Genomic DNA, 18146 nt, shown 5'->3' with positions numbered 1-18146 from the left:
AGACCAGACCAAGCTGCGGCAACTAGGACCAGACCAAGCTGAGCAACTAGACCATACCAAGCTGTATCAACTAGACCAGACCAAGCTGTATCAACTAGACCATGCCAAGCTGTATCAACTAGACCAAGCTGTAGCAACTAGACCAAGCTGTATCAACTAGACCAGGCCAAGCTGTAGCAACTAGACCAGACCAAGCTGTAGCAACTAGACCAGACCAAGCTGTATCAACTACGCTGTAGCAACTAGACCAGACCAAGCTGTAGCAACTCAGACCAAGCTGCAGCAACTAGACCATACCAAAGCTGTATCAACTAGACCATACCAAGCTGTAGCAACTAGACCAGACCAAGCTGTAGCAACTAGACCAGACCAAGCTGTAGCAACTAGACAGAAGCTGTAGCAACTAGACCAGACCAAGCTGTAGCAACTAGACCAGACCGCTGCCTTAGCAACTAGACCAGACCAAGCTGTATCAACTGGACCAGACCAAGCTGTATCAACTAGACCAGACCAAGCTGCAGCAACTAGACCAGACCAAGCTGGCAGCAACTAGGACCATGACCAAGCTGTAGCAACTAGACCAGACCAAGCTGTAGCAACTAGACCATACCAAGCTGTCAACTAGACCAGACCAAGCTGCTCAGCAACGCTAGACCAGACCAAGCTGTAGCAACTAGACCAGACCAAGCTGTATCAACTAGAACCAGACCAAACTGTATACAACTAGAGCCATACCAAAACTGTAGCAACTAGACCAGACCAAGCTGCATAGCAAACTAGACAAGACCAAGCTGCAGCAACTAGAGCCAGACCAAAACTGTGTAGCAACTAGACCAGACCAAGCTGTAGCAACTAGACCAGACCAAGCTGTAAGCAACTAGACCAGACCAAGCTGTATCAACTAGACCAGACCAAACTGCAGCAACTAGACCAGACCAAACTGTAGCAACTAGACCAGACCAAGCTGTAGAAACTAGACCAGACCAAGCTGTATCAACTAGACCAGGCCAAGGTGTATCAACTAGACCATGCCAAGCTGTAGCAACTAGACCAGACCAAGCTGTAGCAACTAGACCAGACCAAGCTGTATCAACTAGACCAGACCAAACTGTAGCAACTAGGGCCATACCAAGCTGTAGCCTTGGCCAGACCAAGCTGTATCAACTAGACCAGACCAAGCTGTATCAACTAGACCAGACCAAAGGCTGTATCAACTAGACCAGACCCAAGCTGAGCAACTAGACCAGACCAAGCTGTAGCAACTAGAACCAAGCTGTAGCAACTAGAACCAGACCAGGCTGTAGCAACTAGACCATACCAAGCTGTGCAGCAAATAGACCAGACAAGCTGAGCAACTAGACCAGACCAAGCTGCCTAGCAACTAGACCAGACCAAGCTGTAGAAAATAGACCAGATAAAAAGCAGTCAACTAGACCAGACCAAGCTGTATCAACTAGACAAGACCAAGCTGTAGCAACTAGACCAGACCAAGCTGGTAGCAACTAGACCAGACCAAGCTGTAGCAACTAGACCAATACCAGCTGTAGCAACTAGACCAGACCAATCTGCTAGCAACTAGACCAGACCAATCTGTTAGCACTAGACCAAGCTGTAGCAACTAGACCAGACCAAGCGTTGTAGCAACTAGACCAGACCAAGCTGTAGCAACTAGACCAGACCAAGCTTGCATCAACTAGACCAGACAAAGCTCAACTAGACCAGACAGCTGTAGCAACCGACCAAGCTGTATCAACTGGGACCAGACCAAGCTGTAGCAACTAGACCAGACCAAGCTGTATCAACTAGACCAGACAAAGCTGCAATCAACTAGACCAGACAAAGCTGTAGCAACTAGACCAAGCTGTATCAACTAGACCAGACAAAGCTGTATCAACTAGACCAGACCAAGCTGCAGCAACTAGACCAGACCAAGCTGAGCAGCAACTAGACCAGACCAAGCTGTGCAACTAGGGCCGAGACCAAGCTGTATCAACTAGACCAGACCAAGCTGTATCAACTAGTCCAGACCAAGCTGTATCAACTAGACCAGACCAAGCTGTAGCAACTAGACCAGACCAAGCTGTAGCAAAGAGACCAAGCTGTATCAACTAGACCATACCTAGCTGTATCAACTAGACCATACCTAGCTGTAGCAACTAGACCATACCTAGCTGTAGCAACTAGACCAGACCAAGCTGTATCAACTAGACCAGACAAAGCTGCATCAACTAGACCAGACCAAGCTGCAGCAACCTAGACCAGACCAAGCTGTAGCAACTAGGCCAGACCAAGCTGTATCAACTAGACCAGACCAAGCTGTACAACTAGTCCAGACCAAGCTGTAGCAACTAGACCAGACCAAGCTGTAGCAACTAGACCAGACCAAGCTGTGAGCAACTAGACACTGTGGCAACTAGACCAGACCAAGCTGCGAGCAACTAGACCAATCTGTATCAACTAGACCAATTCTGTATCAACTAGACCAGGCCAAGCTGTAGCAACTAGACCAGACCAAGCTGTATCAACTAGAGAAGACCAAGCTAGCAACTAGACCAGACCATGCTGTAGACTAGACCAGACCCCAGCTTATCAACTAGACCAGACCAAGCTGTATCAACTAGACCAGACCAGGCTGCATTCAACTAGACCAGACCAAGCTGTATCCAACTAGACCAGACCAAGCTGCTATCAACTGGACTCAGACCAAGCACTGCATCAACTAGACCAGACCAAGCTGTATTCAACTAGACAAATGACCAAGCTGACAAACTAGACCAGACCAAGCTGCAGCAACTAGACCAGACCAAGCTGTATCAACTAGACCAGACCAAGCTGTATCAACTAGACCAGACCAAGCTGCTAGATATACCATACCAAGCTGTATCAACTAGACCAGACCATGCTGTAGCAACTAGCTGTCGCTCATTTCCAGTTGTGTCTTAGCCTCTCCTAATAACACGTGACTGCTTTATGCCTCTCTCTCTATGTCAATTATGCCTTTCTATTGCTGTTTGGGTTAGTTCTTATTATACAATTTCAATGTAGAACCCTGAATCCCTCTCAAACTGTCTCACCTATAGTTCCTTTGTTCCCCCATACACGCGAGACCGGCTCAATCGATGCCTCCAATGATGCTACTCTCTTTCATTGTTACCCAACACTTAGGGATTACCTGAACTGTACTCATATCCATTCCATATCCTTTTCATGTACATAATGCCCTGAATCTTTCCTGCAAACGCCCGGAGAACTGCCCCCCTTTATTCTATGCCCAACGCACTAGAAGACCAGTTCTTAAAGCCTTTAGTCGTATCCTTATTCTTACTCCTCCTCTGTTCCTCTGTGATGTGAGGGTAACCCAGGCCCTGCAGCCCCAGTATCACTCCTACCCTCCCAGGAGCTATCATTTATTGACTTCTGTAACCGTGCAAAAAGTCTTGGTTTTCTGCACATAAATATCAGAAGCCTCCTTCCTAAGTTTGAGTTATTCACTGCGTTAGCACACTCCGCCAACCCTGATGTTCTAGCAGTGTCTGAATCCGCGGAAGGCTACCAAAAATTCTGAAATTTCCATCCCCAACTATATATTTTCCGTCTAGATAGAACTGCCAAAGGGGGTGGAGAGTTGCAATCTACTGTAGAGATAGCCTGCAGAGACTCATCATACTATCCAGGTCTGTGCCCAAACAGTTTGAGCTTTTAGTTCACAAAATCCACCTTTCCAGAAATAAATCTCTCACTGTTGCCGCTTGCTACAGACCCCCTCAGCCCCCAGCTGTAAGCCCTGGACACCATATGTGAACTGATTTACCCCCCATCTATCCTCAGAGTTCGTACTGCTTGGTGACCCAAATTGGGATATGCTTAATACCCCAGCCATCCTACAATCCAAGCTGGATGCCCTCAACCTCACGCCAAATTATCAACGAACCTACCAGGTACAACCCTAAATCCGTAAACATGGGTACCCTCATAGATATCATCTGACTAACTTACCCTCTAAATACACCTCCGCTGTCTTCAACCAGGATCTCAGCGATCACTGCCTTATTGCCTCGTCCAACGGGTCCGCGGTCAACGCACCACCCTCATCACTGTCAAACGCTCCCAAAAACACTTCAAGCGAGCAGGCCTTCCTAATTGACCTGGCCCAGGTATCCTGGATGGATATAGATCTCATTCCGTCAGTAGAGGATGCCTGGTTGTTCTTTAAAGTAATTTCCTCTCAATCTTAAATAGACATGCCCCATTCAAAAATACAGAACTAAGAACAGATACAAAGCCCCTGGTTCTCCTCCAGACTTGACTGCCCTTGACCAGCACAAAAACATCCTGTGGCGTACTGCATTAGCATCAAATAGCCCCCGTGATATGCAACTTTTCAGGGAAGTTAGAACCAATATACACAAGCAGTTAGGGAAAAGCAAAGGCTAACTTTATTCAAACAGAAATTTGCATCCTGTAGCACTAACTCCAAAAAAGTTTTGGGACACTGTAAGGTCCATGGAAAATAAGAGCACTTCCTCCCAGCTGCCCACTGCACTGAGGCTAAAGAAACACTATCACCACCGATAAATCTACAATAATCGAGGAATTTCAACAAGCATTTTGCTACGGCTGGCCATGCTTTCACCTACACTACCCCTCCCGGCCACCAGCTCTGCACCCTCCGCTGCAACTTGCCCATGCCCCCCCCCTTCTCCCTTTCACACAAATCCAGACAGCTGATGTTCTAAAGAGCTGCAAAATCTGGACCCTACAAATCATCTGGACTAGAACAATCTGGATCCTTTCTTTCTAAAACTAGCGCCGAAATTGTCGCAACCCCCATTACTAGCCTGTTCAACCTCTCTTTCGTAGCGTCTGAGATCCCCAGAGATTGGAAAGCTGCCGGTCATCCCCCTCTTCAAAGGGGGTGACACTCTAGATCCAAACTGTTGCAGACCCAATATCCATCCTGCCCTGCCTTTCACAAAAGTTTTGAAAGCCGAAAGTCAACAAACAGATCACCAACCATTTCAAATCCCACCGTGCCTTCTCTGCTATGCGAATCCGGTTTCCGAGCTGGTCATGGGTGCACTTCCAGCCACGCTCAAGGTCCTAAATGATATTATAACCACGATCGATAATAGACAGTACTGTGCAGCCGTTTTCATTGACCTGGCCAAGGCTTTCGAACTCTGTCAACCACCGCGATTCTTATTGGCAGACTAAATAGCCTTGGTTTTCTCTAATGACTGCCTCGCCTGGTTCACCAACTACTTCTCAGATAGAGTTAATGTGTCAAATCGGAGGGCCTGTTGTCTGGACCTATGGCAGTCTCTATGGGGTGCCACAGGGTTCAATTCTTGGGCCAACTCTTTTCTCTGTGTATATCAATGTATGTCGCTCTTGCTGCTGGTGACTCAGATCCACCTCTGCGTCAGACGACACCCATTTTGTATACATCTGGCCCTTCATTGGACACTGTGTTACAACAAACCTCCAAACGAGCTCAATTCCATACAACACTCCTTCAGTAGCCTCCAACTGCGATCTCTTAAACACTAGTAAAACAAAATGCATGCTCTTCAACCGAACGCTGCTTGCACCCGCCCACCCGACTAGAATCACTACTCAGACGTTGGTCTGACCTAGAGCACGTGGACAACTACAAATATCTAGGTGTCTGGTTTAGACTGTAAACTCTCCTTCAGACTCACATTAAGAATCTCCAATCCAAAGTTAAATCTAGAATCGGTTTCTTCCTCGCAACCAAAGCCTCCTTCACTCATGCTGCCAAACATGCCCTTAAAACTGACTATCCCACCGATCCTGACTTCGCGATGTCATGTTACAAAATAGCCTCCAACACTCTACTCAGCAAATTGGATGTTGTCTATCACAGTGCCATCCGTTTTGTCTCCAAAGCCCCATATAATACCCACCACTGTGACCTGTACGCTCTTGTTGGCTGGTCCTCACTACATATTCGTCGCCAAACCCACTGGCTCCAGGCCATCTATAAATCACTGCTAGGCAAATCCCGCCTTATCTTAGCTCATTGGTCACCATAGCAACTACTTCACCCGTAGTCTGCGCTTCCAGCCGGGTATATCTCACTGGTCATCCCCAAAGCCAACACTCTCCGCATTCCTTCCAGTTCTCTGCCCAATGACTGGAACAAACTGCAAAATCTCTGAAGCTGAGAACGCTTATCTCCCTCACTAACTTTAGGCATCAGTTGTCAGAGCACCTTCACGTCTCTGCACCTGCACACAGCCCATCTGAAATTAGCCCGCCCAACTACCTCATCCCTATATTGTTATTTATTTTGCTCATCTGTACCCCAGTATCTCTATTTGCACATCATCTCTTGCACATCATTCCAGTGTTAATACTAAATTATAATTATTTTGCACTACAGCCTATTTTATTGCCTTACCTCCATAACTTGCTAGAAATTTGCACACTGTATATTAATTGTATTTCTGTTGTATTTTTTTGATTTTTGTTTGTTTATCCCATATGTAACTCTGTGTTGTTGTTTTTATCACACTGCTATGCTTTATCTTGGCCAGGTCGCAGTTGTAAATGAGAACTTGTTCTCAACTGGTTTACCTGGTTAAATGAAGGTGAAATAAAAAAATAAAGACCATACCAAGCTGTAGCAACTAGACCAGACCACAAGCTGTAGCAACTAGACCAGACCAAGCTGTAGCAACTAGACCAAGCTGTGCAACTAGACCAGACCAAGCTGAGCAACTAGACCAGACCCAGCTAGTAGCAACTATCAAGCTGTAGCAACTAGACCAGACAAAGCTGGCAACTAGACCAGACCAAGCTGTATCAACTGGACCAGGCCAAGCTGCAGCAACTAAACCAGACCAAGCTTGTATCAACTAGACCAGACCAAGCTGTAGCAACTAGACCAGACCAAGCTAGCAACTAGACCAGGCCAAGCTAGCAACTAGACCAGGCCAAGCTATAGCAACTAGACCAGGCCAAGCTGCAGCAACTAGACCAGCCAAGGTATCAACTAGACCAGACCAAGCTGTAGCAACTAGACCATACCAAGCTGTAGCAACTAGACCAGACCAAGCTGTAGCAACTAGACCACAGACCAAGCTGTAGCAACTAGACCAAGACCAAGCCGCAGCAACTTCAGACCATACCAAGCTGCAGCAACTAGACCAGACCAGCTGTAGCAACTAGACCAGACCGCTGCAAATAGACCAGAGCTAGCAGCAACTGGGGCCAGACCAAGCTGTAGCAACTAGACCAAGCTGTATCAACTAGACCAGACAAAGCTGTATCAACTAGACCAGACCAGCTGTAGCAACTAAACCAGACCAAGCTGCAAACGTAGACCAGACTGGGCTGCAGCAACTAGACCAGACCGGCTGTCAACTAGGACCAGACCAAGCTGTATCAACTAGAGCCAGACCAAGCTGTATCAACTAGACCAGACCAAGCTGTATCAACTAGACCAGACCAAGCTGTATCAACTAGACCGGACCAAGCTGTGCAACTTGACCCAGCTGCTTAGCAACTAGACCAGACCAAGCTGTAGCAACTAGACCAGACTAAGCTGTATCAACTAGACCAGAACAAGCTGCACTCAACTAGACCAGACCCAAGCTGTATCAACTAGACCAGACCAAGCTGCAGGCAACTAGACCAGACCAAGCTGCTCCTAGCAACTAGACCAGACCAAGCTGCAGCAACTAGACCAGACCAAGCTGCGATCAACTAGACCAGACCAAGCTGCCATCAACTAGACCAGACCAAGCTGTGGCAACTCAGGACCAGACCAAGCTTGCAGCGAACTAGACCAGACCAAGCTGTAGCAACTAGACCAGACCAAGCTGTATCAACTAGACCAGTCCAAGCTGTATCAACTAGACCAGCTGTGGGCAACTAGACCAGACCAAGCTGTATCAACTAGACCAGTCCAAGCTGTAGCAACTAGACCAGACCAAGCTGTAGCAACTAGACCAGACCAAGCTGTGCAGCAACTAGACCAGACCAAGCTCGCAGCAACTAGACCAGACCAAGCTATCAACTAGACCAGACCAAGCTGTATCAACTAGACCAGACCAGCTGCTTATCAACTAGACCAGACCAAGCTTGTAGCAACTAGACCAAGCTGTCAGCAACTAGACCAGACCACGCTGTATCAACTAGACCATACCAAGCTGTAGCAACTAGACCAGACCAAGCTGCTTAGCAACTAGACCAGACCAAGCTGTAGCAACTAGACCAGACCAAGCTGTATCAACTAGACCAGACCAAGCTGCTAGCAACTAGTTACCAGACCCGGCTCTAGCAACTAGACCAGACCAAGCTGTAGCAACTAGACCAGACCAAGCTGTATCAACTAGACCAGACCGGCTGTATCAACTAGACCAGACCAAGCTGTAGCAACTAGACCAGACCAAGCTGTATCAACTAGACCAGACCAAGCTGTAGCAACTAGACCAGACCAAGCTGCTATCAACTAGACCAGTCCAAGCTGTATTCAACTAGACCAGAAGCTGTAGCAACTAGACCAGACCAAGCTTCGTATCAACTTAGACCAGTCCAAGCTGCGAACAACTAGACCAGACCAAGCTCTGTAGCAACTAGACCAGACCAAGCTGTAGCAACTAGACCAGACCAAGCTGAGCAACTAGACCAGACCAAGCTGTATCAACTAGACCAGACCAAGCTAGCAACTAGACCAGACCAAGCTGTATCAACTAGACAGTCCCAGCTGTATCAACTAGACCAAGCTCCACACTAGACCATACCAAGCTGCAGCAACTAGACTAGACCAAGCTGCAGCAACTAGACCAGACCAAGCTGTAGCAACTAGACCAGACCAAGCTGTAGCAACTAGGACCAGACCAAGCTGTATCAACTAGACCAGACCAAGCTGTAGCAACTAGACCAGACCAAGCTGTACAACTAGGACCAGACCAAGCTGTAGCAACTAGACCAGACCAAGCTGTAGCAACTAGACCAGACCAAGCTGGCAACTAGGACCTACCAAGCTGTATCAACTAGACCAAGCTGTATCAACTAGACCAGACCAAGCTGCTAGCAATAGACCAGACCAAGCTGTAGCAACTAGACCAGACAGGTTGTCATGTTAGGTAAGTACCATCTGGTGTTCTGATGTGGAGAGACTCTTCTGCCTCGTCTAGCACCATGATGTTGTTGAGGCTCCCCAGAGGATCCAAGATAGTCACGTCTCTCTCTGTGTGAACGACAAAGTCAGACAGTCAATGTAGTGAATGTTTAAATGCTTTCACAAACTTTGACAATTGTCTTCTACAATTAATAAGACAGTCAAGTGAGCAACAATAGTCATATGTTGTCTTCATTTTTCACATAGTAGTAATGTCTATGATTTTAGTCTTACAATAAGTTATTCCAGTTGCTGAAACCTTAGACAGTGTTCCAGAGAACTTTAGGTCACCAATATTATTATGGTTATTATTTCATTATCAGCTTTACAACAGAGAGAAAACCACTGGAAATATGGATCAATAATCAATATTACAAGATCAGACTTGATAATAAATATATATATAGTGTTATAAACTATCCATGGTCTCCCGAGTGGTGCTAGAATCCAGGCTCTGTCGTAGCGCTCAATTGGCCCAGCTCGTCCAGGGTAGGGGAGGAAATGGCCGGCAGGGATGTAGCTCAGTTGGTAGAGCATCGCTTCCAACGGGGGCCAGTATGAAAAATATATATAATGTATGCACTCACTAATTGTAAGTTCGCTCTGGATAATATAAATTACGGATAGCACAGGGGCACACTCGCAACACAATTTACAAACGATGTATTTGTGTTTAGTGAGTCTGCTAGAATCAGAGGCAGTAGGGATGACCAGGATGTCTTGATAAGTGCGTGAATTGGACCATTTTCCTGTCCTGCTAACCACATTAATGTAACGAGTACTTTGGGTATCAAAGAAAATGTAGGGAGTAAAAGTACATTATTTTCTTTAGGAATCTAGTGAAGTAAATGTAGTCAAAAATATAAATAGTAAAGTAAATTACAAATACCCCTAAAAACTACTTAAGTAGTACTTTAAAAGTATTTCTACTTAAGTACTTTTAGGCCACTGCAATTAATGTATTGTTTAGTGTTGTGTAGTGGTTTTTTGCTGGTATGCATCTAAAAACATTTTAAAGTTTGCCCACCAAGATTGACATACTAAAATCGCCACTGCTCAAAAATACCATTCAATGGGTAGAATTTCGTGCAAATCATGGTCTTTTTGTCCTGGTTTCATGAGGAATCACTCCAGTACTTACTGGGTGTTAATCAGATCTCTCTCCTCCTCTTCTTGTTCTTCCTCCTCTTTCGATGTTGACAGTTTTCTCCTCCTCCTTGACTCTAAAAACTGCATCCCTCTTCCCTCTCTTCTTTCACTGTAACGTCTTTCTCTTCTTCTGTCACGGTAACAGCTTCACCTCTACTTGTTTTTGTATTGTAACATCCTCCTCTTCCTCCTCCTCTTTCACTAGAGCTTCTTTCTCCGTCCAGCAGACCTCTCTTCTTTAGCATTGAGGAGAGTAGCTTAGTGAGCTCATGGTCGGGGATGTTAGCTAGCTAGGCTAGTGCTAACTTAACCAGCCAGCTAGCTGACTATTAACAACAACACCGTAAATATGAAATTAAATGGGATAAATAGCTAGACGACAGAAGTGTGTTAATAAAACAAACAGTGACTAATATAAACTGAAAAAGGATGTAAAGAGCTTCCAATATTTGGGTTTTATTTAGTCTAGCAAGCTACCGAGGTGGTTAAATCCATAGAATCAGTAACAGCCGTATTGCTGTTGAAGAAGCGTCCCGTCCACTACATTATACGTCACACTGGCAGCACCAAATGAAAGATCCACATCGCCATCTGCTGACTGGAGTGGGTAATGTTTATTTTAATTTCAGACCCAAAAGGAAATCACTTTCAATTACTGTTTTTCTTTTATTTCAAGAATAACATTTTATAACATTACAATATACAGTATAATAGTGATAATACATATATGAAGCCTACATATAGGGAACAATGATTTGATTAATGCAAATTCACATTCATTGAAACAATCCTGAAAAGGTTTAGGGTCGCTAGCGTGTCCTGATAAGGGTTAGGTCACTACGTGTCCTGATAAGGGTTAGGTCACTACGTGTCCTGAATAGGGTTAGGGTCAGGGTCACTGTCCAGTGTCCTGATAAGGTTAGGTCACTACGTGTCCTGATAAGGGTTAGGGTCACTACGTGTCCTGATAAGGGTTAGGGTCACTACGTGTCCTGATAAGAGTTAGGGTCACTACGTGTCCTGATAAGGTTAGGGTCACTACGTGTCCTGATAAGGGTTAGGGTTAGGGTCACTACGTGTCCTGATAGGTTAGGGATTAGGGTCACTACGTGTCTGATAAGGGTCACTACGTGTCCTGATAAGGGTCACTACGTGTCCTGATAAGGGTCACTACGTGTCCTGATAAGGGTCACTACGTGTCCTGATAAGAGTTAGGGTCACTACGTGTCCTGATAAGGGTTAGGTCACTACGTGTCCTGGATAAGGGTTAGGGTCACTCGTGTCTCAGATAAGGGTTAGGGTCACTACGTGTCCTGATAAGGGTTAGGGTCACACGTGTCCCTGATAAGGGTCACTACGTGTCCTGATAAGGGTCACTACGTGTCTGATAGAGGGTTAGGGTCACTACGTGTCCTGATAAGGTTAGGGTCACTCACGTGTCCTGATAAGGGTTAGGGTCACTACGTGTCCTGATGAGGTTTAAGGTCACTACGTGTCCTGATAAGGTCACTACGTGTCCTGATAAGGGTCACTACGTGTCCTGATAGTAGGGTCACTACGTGGCCCTGATAGGTTAGGTCACTCGTGTCCTGATAAGGGCTAGGGTCACTACGTGTCCTGATAAGGGTTAGGTCACTTCGTATCTGATAAGGTTTAAGGTAACATCGTGTCCTGATAAGGGTTAGGGTCACTACGTGTTCTGATAAGGGTTAGGGTTAGGGGTCACTCATCTGTCCTGATAAGGGGTTAGGTCACTCATGTGTCTGATAAGGGTTAGGGTTAGGGTCACTACGTGTCCTGATAAGCATGGTCACGATGCTCAGTGTCCTGATCAGGGTTAGGGTCACTCGTGTCCTGGATAAGGTTTTAGGGTCACTACGTGTCCTGATAAGGGTTAGGGTCACTACGTGTCCTGATAAGGGTTAGGGTTAGGGTCACTACGTGTCCTGATAAAAGGGTTAGGGTTAGGTCACTACGTGTCCTGATAGGGTTGGGGTCACTCATGTCCTGATAAGGGTTAGGGTCCTCGTGTCCTGATAAGGAGTTAGGGTTAGGTCACTCACGTTGTCCTGATAAGGGTTAGGTCACTACGTGTAATGATAAGGGTTAGGGTTAGGGTCACTACGTGTCCTGATAAGGGTTAGGGTCACTACGTGTCCTGATAAGGGTTAGGGTGCCACTACGTGTCCTGATAAGGTTAGGGTCACTACGTGTCCTGATAAGGTTAGGGTCACTACGTGTCCTGATGGGGTTAGGGTCACTACGTTGTGCTGATTGTGGATAATGATTTGATTAATGCATACCAAGTACACACACATCTCCTCATTCTGATCCCCACTACCACACATAGTGGACTGATTCCTGATCCCCCACTACCACACATAGTGGACTGATTCTGATCCCCCACTACCACACATAGTGGACTGATTCTGATCCCCCACTACCACACATAGTGGACTGATTCTGATCTTCCACTACCACACATAGTGGACTGATTCTCTGATCCCGGTACCACACATGTGGACTGATTCTGATCCCCCAGTACCAAACACATGTAGTGGACTGATTCCTGTTCCCCAGTACCTAACACATGCAGTGGACTGATTCTGTTCCCAGTACCAAACACATGTAGTGGACTGATTCTGTTCCCCAGTACCAAACACATGTAGTGGACTGATTCTGTTCCCGGTACCAAACAGTGTAGTGGACTGATTCTGTTTCCCGGTACCAAACACATGTAGTGGACTGATTCTGTTCCCAGTACCAAACACACATAGTGGACTGATTCTGTTCCCCAGTACCAAACACATGTAGTGGACTGATTCTGTTCCCCCAGTACCAAACACATGTAGTGACTGATTCTGTTTCCCAGTACCAAACACATATAGTGGACTGATTCTGTTCCCCCAGTACCAAACACATGTAGTGGACTGATTCTGTTCCCCGGTACCAAACACATGTAGTGGACTGATTCTGTTCCGTACCAAACACATGTAGTGGACTGATTCTGTTCCCCAGTACCAAACACATGTAGTGGACTGATTCTGTTCCCCCAGTACCAAACACATGTAGTGGACTGATTCTGTTCCCCAGTACCAAACACATGTAGTGGACTGATTCTGCTCACCTACACCACCACATAGTGGACTGATTCTGATCCCCGGTACCACACATAGTGGACTGATTCTGTTCCCCCGGTACCAAACACATGTAGTGGACTGATTCTGCTCCCCCACTACCACACATAGTGGACTGATTCTGATCACCCGGTACCAAACACATGTAGTGGACTGATTCTGTTCACCCAGTACCAAACACATGTAGTGGACTGATTCTGTTCCCCAGTACCCAAACACATGTAGTGGACTGATTCTGTTCCCCCGGTACCAAACACATGTGGTGGACTGATTCTGATCCCGGTACCAAACACATGTAGTGGACTGATTCTGTTCACCCAGTACCAAACACATGTAGTGGACTGATTCTGCTCACCCAGTACCAAACACATGTAGTGGACTGATTCTGCTCACCCAGTACCAAACACATGTAGTGGACTGATTCTGTTCCCCCAGTACCAAACACATGTAGTGGACTGATTCTGTTCCCCGGTACCAAACACATGTAGTGGACTGATTCTGTTCCCCCCAGTACCAAACACATGTAGTGGACTGATTCTGTTCCCGGTACCAAACACATGTAGTGGACTGATTCTGTTCCCGGTACCAAACACATGTAGTGGACTGATTCTGTTCCCCGGTACCAAACACATGTAGTGGACTGATTCTGTTCCCCGGTACCAAACACATGTAGTGGACTGATTCTGTTCCCCCGGTACCAAACACATGTAGTGGACTGATTCTGTTCCCGGTACCAAACACATGTAGTGGACTGATTCTGTTCCCGGTACAAACACATGTAGTGGACTGATTCTGTTCCCCATACCCAACACATGTAGTTGGACTGATTCTGTTCCCCAGTACCTAACACATGTAGTGGACTGATTCTGTTCCCCAGTACCTAACACATGTAGTGGACTGATTCTGTTCCCCCAGTACAAACACAATAATCCCATTAGGTACCGCGTTATTTTTGAGTTTGCTCAATTTCTAAAAAGAATGGAGAGGCGTACATAATTATATGTCACGTGCATTTGTTTATGTCTGATTTTGAGACTTGACACTTGTAACAGATGAAATACCTCCCAAATTAAATGTTTAACTGTAACTGAGGTTTATATCTTGTGAAACGACCGGGGGATTGGAATCTCTGCGCTTGTTTTATTATGCAAAGTGGAACATGAAATGAATCATTCAAGTCACGAGTCCCGAAGTCACCACTTTCTGGAAGTCACCCTCAGAGTTTCAGTCAGCAACATATGACAATGGAAGGATCTCCAAGAGTGTTGGTAGAGAGCAGGGGGTGGTTTGGGACTCAGAGTAAACCTTGAGCGCTAAAGACTCTCAAACCTTAAATGCGGCAGCTTATAATGTGTATGAATGGATCTGATTTATAAACGAAAACATGGTAAACAATACATGATGGTACTTTAAGTTCCACTGTAGATATATAGTCCACTACAATACATGATATTACTCCCAAGTTCCACTGTAGATATATAGTCCACTACAATACATGTATGGTACCTCAAGTTCCACTGTAGATATATAGTCCACTACAATACATGATACCCCAAGTTCCACTGTAGATATAGTCCACTACAATACATGATGGTACCCCCAAGTTCCCTGTAGATATATAGTCCACTACTTGAGTTATTGTGCTATAATTTGAAATTCCTGAAGTTCTATGACAGTTAATCTGACAGTGGGAAGTTAGTTTGAAGTTCCTGAAGTTCTATGACAGTTAATTTGACAGTGGGAAGTTAGTTAGAAATTCCTGAAGTTCTATGACAGTAAATTTGACAGTGGGAAGTTAGCTTAATGAATGTAGCTGATGGGGTTAGTAAAACAGCCGTATCTCTTGATTTGTAGAAGTTATTTCTGTTCTGATTTCAGATTTAAATAGCAGAAAAGTAGATTTACTTCACGATAAGTTGTCTAACTTGTTGGGAAAGTGGTCAAAACATCAGTTGATTCATAAAGTTGAGACTTGGTTGCTAAAACGGCTAGCTGTAGCATTTGATCAGTAGAAGATAATTCTGTTGAAGATTTCATACCCTCTAAGATTTTGTCTAAAGTGCTGGTAAAGTTGTCAAAGTAGCTGATTTGTGTCAAAAGTTACATTGTTTACAGTAAATAAACAAAAATCCAGAAAATCATTCATTGTATGATTTTTTTAAGTAATTAATTTGCAATTTATTGCATGACATAAGTATTTGATACATCAGAAAAGCAGAACTTATTATTTGGTACAGAAACCTTTGTTTGCAATTACAGAGATCATCGTTTCCTGTAGGTCTTGACCAGTTTTGCACACACTGCAGCAGGGATTCTGGCCTCCTCCATACCGACCTTCTCCAGATCCTTCAGGTTTCCCGGGGACTGTCGCTGGGCAATACGGACTTTCAGCTCCCTCCAAAGATTTTCTATTGTGTTCCAGCTATACGTTTTTATCAGACTTTTTTTGGGAAAGTGAAAAAAAAATTAACTTTCTACTTCTACAGCATATTCATGTTCATTTTGTGGGGGCGCTACAGTCTCCTGGTAAAAACTACTTTGCCACACTCCCATGCAAAAGTGATGGAAGAGTTGAGTTTATGGATCTACTTTTGATGAAATAAGGAAGACATTCAATTTACTTTTAGGAAAAGTTGTGCAATAAAACCAGACTAAACGTTCAAATCGCCATTTGCTCCTTCATTATGGATAATTCTGGGCATCCTACCAACATATAGCGTCCGCCATTGCTCTGGTACAGCTTACCTCTGGAAAAGCCAACAGCGTAAACCTGGCTGCTGCAGACCAGGCTGGGCCACGCTTCATTTAGCAACATGTTGCCATAGCGCCAGTTGGCAGGCATTCTGGAACGTCTCTTTAGCCAGTCAACAAGTTCAAACACAACTGTTACAGTGGCTTAAAACCAAGAGATGGAATTGACACTGTTAGATTCAAAATATCAGTGTTGCAAACATGTCACATCTTCTAGTCTCCCTCTTTGGAGGGAAAAACTCCAGGTCTGGTGATGGAGATCATTCCACACTCTGTGTTCTACTACCCAGGTCTGGTGATGGAGATCATTCCACACTCTGTGTTCTACTACCCAGGTCTGGTGTTGGAGATCATTCCACACTCTGTGTTCTACCCCAGGTCTGGTATTGGAGATCATTCCCACACCTGTGGATCTCCTGCATGTATTTTTTTAGGTTTAATCAGAGAACTTGAATGAGAGTATCTCTTGTCCCATTGATCACAGCTGTAAGGTTTCTATCCAGTGTGTGTTCTTTGGTGTACTGCCAGATTGTGTGAGGTAGCAAAACTCATCCCACAGTCAGAGCAGTGGTAAGGTTTCTCTCCAGTGTGGGTTAGCTTATGATAAGTCAGGCTACTTGAGAAAGCAAATCTCTTCTCACACCGATCACAACCATATGGCTTCTCCCCAGTGTGGGTTCTCTGGTGTGATATCAGGTCACTTCTGGTGGTAAAGCTTTTCCCACAGTCAGAGCAGTGGTGAGGCTTCTCTCCTGTGTGTGTTCTCTGGTGTATAATCAGGTCACTTCTGGTGGTAAAGCTTTTCCCACAGTCAGAGCAGTGGTAAGGCTTCTCTCCAGTGTGTATTTTCTTGTGGACAGTTATGTTTGATAACTGAGTGAATCTCTTCCCACATTGATCACAGCTATAAGGCTTCTCTCCTGTGTGTGTTCGCTGGTGTATATTCAGTCCACTTGAGGTGGTAAAGCTTTTACCACAGTCTGAGCAGTGGTAAGGCTTCTCTCCTGTGTGTGTTCTCTGGTGTATATTCCGTCCACTTGAGGTGGTAAAGCTTTTACCACAGTCTGAGCAGTGGTAAGGCTTCTCTCCTGTGTGTGTTCTCTGGTGTATAATCAGGTCATTTCTGGTGGTAAAGATTTTCCCACAGTCAGAGCAGTGGTGAGGCTTCTCTCCTGTGTGTGTTCTCTGGGTGTACAATCAGGTGACTTGGCTGAGTAAAACTCTTACCACAGTCAGAGCAGTGGTAAGGCTTCTCTCCAGTGTGTGTTCTCTGGTGCTGCTTTAACTGATGTGATGTTGAAAAGCTCTTCTCACAGTCAGAGCAGTGGTAAGGCTTCTGTCCTGTGTGTGTCAGCTGGTGTAATTTCAGACTACTTGAATGAGCAAAACTAATCCCACAGTCGGGGCAGTGGTATGGTTTTTTCCCAGTGTGTATTCGCTTGTGTACAGTCAGGTGGGCTGACCGAATGAATCTCTTCCCACATAGATCACAGCTATAAGATTTCTTTCCTGTGTGAATTCTCAGCTGTGATTTCAATGGAATGTGATTTAGAAACTCATTCCCACACTGAGAGCAGTGGTATGGCTTTTCTCCTGTGTGGCTTCTTTGCATTTTTAAGTTCTGTTGAAGATTTGCAATTCTTCCCACTATCAGAGCAGTGAGATTTCTTCCCTGTGGGTCTCCGCTCGGGTTTCTTGAGATGTTCTGATCTGGAGAGATTCTTCTCTGCCTCTTCAGCATCATGATGTTGTTGAGGCTCCCCAGAGGATCCAAGAGAGTCACGTCTCTCTCCTGTGTGAACAACAAAATCAGACAAATGGTTAACTTCTGACTTCTATTCCAAGCTAAATCCAACCAGGGACCTTCCATTGTGTTAAACTAGGGCAGTGTTTCTTAATATGCTTACTATAACGTGACGTTTTCACATAATAACTTGACTTGGGTATCATATTTACAG

The 18146-nt window shown here is 45.3% G+C and overlaps 1 long non-coding RNA gene across 1 annotated transcript; it reads left to right on the top strand.

The window, feature by feature from the left end:
* Positions 1-11504: 11504 nt before the first annotated feature.
* Positions 11505-12229, top strand: LOC123488004. Its single transcript, XR_006659934.1, has 3 exons — positions 11505-11543; positions 11904-11931; positions 12193-12229. It is a non-coding gene; the product is annotated as an uncharacterized LOC123488004 (long non-coding RNA).
* Positions 12230-18146: the final 5917 nt, after the last annotated feature.

This window comes from Coregonus clupeaformis, unplaced genomic scaffold, assembly GCF_020615455.1.
Source record: "Coregonus clupeaformis isolate EN_2021a unplaced genomic scaffold, ASM2061545v1 scaf1989, whole genome shotgun sequence".
NCBI classification, from domain to species: domain Eukaryota; kingdom Metazoa; phylum Chordata; class Actinopteri; order Salmoniformes; family Salmonidae; genus Coregonus; species Coregonus clupeaformis.
The sequence above is the reverse complement of the archived record's forward strand: the minus strand, read 5'-3'. Positions and strand labels throughout refer to the sequence as shown.